We start from the raw sequence: 4024 nt of genomic DNA, 5'->3' as shown, positions 1-4024 counted from the left end.
ACAACACACTCCCTCCCACACCACCACCTCGACTCCTTCCTCCACAACACCACCTCTCGCTCCTCCACAACGCCACCAATCGCTCCTCCACAACACCACCACTGCTCCTCCACACACCACCACTTGCTCCCTCCACACCACCACCACTGCCCTCCACAACACCACCACCGCTCCCTCCACAACACCACCACTCGCTCCCTCCACAGCACCACCACTTGCTCCTCCACACCACCACCACTCGCTCCCTCCACAACACCACCACGCTCCCTCCCACAACGCCACCTCTCGCTCCATCCACAACGCCACCACTCGCCCCTCCACACCACCACCACTCACTCCCTCTACAATATCACCACTCGCTCCCTCCACAGCACCACCACTCTCTCCCTCCACACTGTTACGACCGTGTCGTATTTTTCTATAAATTTATAACATGCTTCCATGTTGTTCTATATTATTCCTGTAATGATGAGTTATATTTACTATTATATAATCTGGTCACCTTACCCTGTGCTGTTAAGGTTTTAACTGTTATTATTTGTTCAAGCCCATTCTTTGTTTCTCTAACGACCATCTGCATCGTTAAACGACACATGTTTCACAGGCTGGTCGCATTGGCGGGAAACGACCCTATATATAGCACTCCACCTGTAGACAGAGTTCAGTCCAGTCCTCTCGTCATTCAGTTCACGTTCTTTTGAGTGACACTTGTCACCTGTGACTTATACTTCATTTTATTTAAGTGTTGTTCCTGTCACCACCAATGTGGTATATCTATGTGAGTACCTATTTATGTCTCTTAAGTGTCCATCAGTACTTGCTTAGTTACATTTAAGTAATTCAGTGTTTCACAATAGTTAATTTCAGTGTTAGTTATTTATATGTTTATGCAGTGTTAACGTAATCCAATGCTTTATTTTTATTTTATATGTTTAAGCAGTTCTGTTAAGTTTCAATGTTTTAGTATCATTTGTGTCTTAAAGGTTTCGATAGTGAATCAATTTGTTGTGACAGCCTACAAGGCTCTTTATTATTGTTATTATTTAATTTAATTAAATTATTAAAGGTATACTTTATTTATTTTTATTTCCTTTTGATTGACTTCACTTTTTTTTGGTTTGGTTACGCCTAGAACCTTGGATATTAAAGTAAATTAAGAGACGGCGTAACACTTACCACCACCACCACCACCACCACCACTCGCTCCCTTCACACCACCACCACTCCTCCTCTACACCACACCTCTCGCTCCCTCCACAACACCACCAGCAGGGAGGTGCTACAACCACGTGTTATCCTCCACAACACCACCAGCAGGAGGTGCTACAACCACGTGTTATCCTCCACAACACCACCAGCAGGGAGGTGCTACAACCACGTGTTATCCTCCACAACACCACCAGCAGGGAGGTGCTACAACCACGTGTTATCCTCCACAACACCACCAGCAGGGGTGTTATCTCCACAACATCACCAGCAGGGGAGGTGCTACAACCACGTGTTATCCTCCACAACACCACCAGCAGGGGAGGTGCTACAACCACGTGTTATCCTCCACAACACCACCAGCAGGGAGGTGCTACAACCACGGTTATCCTCCCACAACACCAGCAGGGAGGTGCTACAACCACGTGTTATCCTCCACAACACCACCAGCAGGGGAGGTGCACAACCACGTGTTATCCTCCACAACACCACCAGCAGGGGAGGTGCCACAACCACGTGTTATCCTCCACAACACCACCAGCAGGGAGGTGCTACAACCACGTGTTATCCTCCACAACACCACCAGCAGGGAGGTGCTACAAACCACGTGTTATCTCCACAACACCACCAGCAGGAGGTGCTACAACCACGTGTTATCCTCCACAACACCACTAGCAGGGAGGTGCCACAACCACGTGTTATCCTCCACAACACCACCAGCAGGGTGCTTATCCTCCACAACACCACCAGCAGGGAGGTGCTACAACCACGTAGTTATCCTCCACAACATCACCAGCAGGAGGTGCTACAACCACGTGTTATCCTCCACAACACCACCAGCAGGGGAGTTCAGCAACCACGTGTTATCCTCCACAACACCACCAGCAGGAGGTGCTACAACCACGTGTTATCTCCACAACACCACTAGCAGGGTGTTATCCTCCACAACACCACCAGCAGGAGGTGCTACAACCACGTGTTATCCTCCACAACATCACCAGCAGGAGGTGCTACAACCACGTGTTATCCTCCAAACACCACCAGCAGGAGGTGCTACAACCACGTGTTATCCTCCACAACTTCCAATTATATCAGTGATTCATCGAATTTTTTTATTTCACTTCTTGCTCTTTGTACCGAAACCTCTGTTAAACAAACTATTATACATGTCACTATATCTATACATGTTCAGCCATATTCATTTTAATACCATTCATATTAATTAATATTTATTATTATTATTATTATTATTATTATTATTATTATTAATATTATTATTATATATACATTTATATTATTATTATTATTTTATATTATTATTATTATTATTATTATTATTATTATTATTATTATTATTATTATTATTATTAACATTATTATTATTACCATTATTATTATTATTATTATTATTATTATAAATATTATTATTATTACAACAACTACTACTACTACTTTACTACTACTACTACTGTACTACTACTACTGCACTTACCAACACACTACTGCCTTGTCCGTCTGAGGGGAGGAGAATCACGCTGCCTTAATTCCATAGCACTGGGTTTTTACATTAACATATAAATGATTCTTGTGTAGCCAAAACCGTGGCCTTCATAGAAGAGGAGGAGCGAAATGAGGAGGAAGAGTTGAAGGTGAAGAAGAAGAAGATGGGAGGAGGAGGAGGTGGGGGAGCAGAACGGGGGAGGTTGTAGAGGCGTTGGCTAAGGGGGAGAAGAGGGGCTGCAAGAAAGGGTTGTGGTGTCGATGAAAGCAGGGGAGGAGGAGGAGGTTGTGTGGTGTTGGAGGAGGGGAGGAGCAGGAGGAGCTGGAATGAAGAGAGGTTGTAGAGGTGTTGGAGGAGGAGGAGCAGGAGGAGCTGGGAATGAAGAGGAGGTTAGAGGTGTCGACGAAGGGGGGACATGAGGATCATTATGTTGTGTAACATACCTCAATACAGAAGGATCAAAGTCTCGTATTATAAAACCATAGTAAACAAAACTCCTTCAGCGTGAACCAAGTTATTTCAAGCTTATCATTTAATCATAATATTGTACATTTAGCTGAGCAAGTCCCTGTTTATGATCAGGTATTAATTTTATTGATATTACTCTGCCTTGTTGTCGTAATAGTACACCTGGTTTAATTGCCAGTATTGCTGTACATAGAAATCCTATTGGTGTTTCTGATGAAGAGGGTGACTTTACTTTTAACATATTACTGAATGCTATCAAATAATTGAATCAGGAGGTTTGAAAATAACACTACATGAAAACATACTTCTATTGATTATTTAAAAGATGAATGAGTTCGTATTTGATTTATTTATGCAGGAAACTACACGAGATAACAGAAGAAGTGGTAGAGGGAATTAAATGAGACTCACAGTATACGTCTATACCTAACTTCTCGACACACACCAGACACGTCAACTCTGTGTTCACTCTTGGGTATCGGCACATCAGCTTCTGCAATATGTCTTTACTACAATTCATTAATTTCTCGCTTCAGGAATTATTACCAGCAATAATATGCTTATACTTCCACCTGTACGTCACAGCTCTTTATAATGCAGTAGGAGAGACACTTGGTTTTACCACAGCTGACTAAAACGTTTTCAACTTTCTTGTCCACTGTATACTGTTCACTTTATTAGTTAAATTGCCTTCAGAGAGAAATATGGAAATTTAAAACGGGTTAAATTAGCATTACAAGCCCGGAGATATATTATTCCAACAGTCTCAGTAAGATTCCGATCTCAGTGAGTGACTTTGACCCTTCACCCCTGGCTCACAGCAATACGTAACTGAACGAAGCATACCGA

Source organism: Homarus americanus, unplaced genomic scaffold, assembly GCF_018991925.1.
Source record: "Homarus americanus isolate GMGI-L3 unplaced genomic scaffold, GMGI_Hamer_2.0 scaffold57980, whole genome shotgun sequence".
Taxonomy (NCBI): domain Eukaryota; kingdom Metazoa; phylum Arthropoda; class Malacostraca; order Decapoda; family Nephropidae; genus Homarus; species Homarus americanus.
This window is presented reverse-complemented; position numbering follows the sequence as displayed.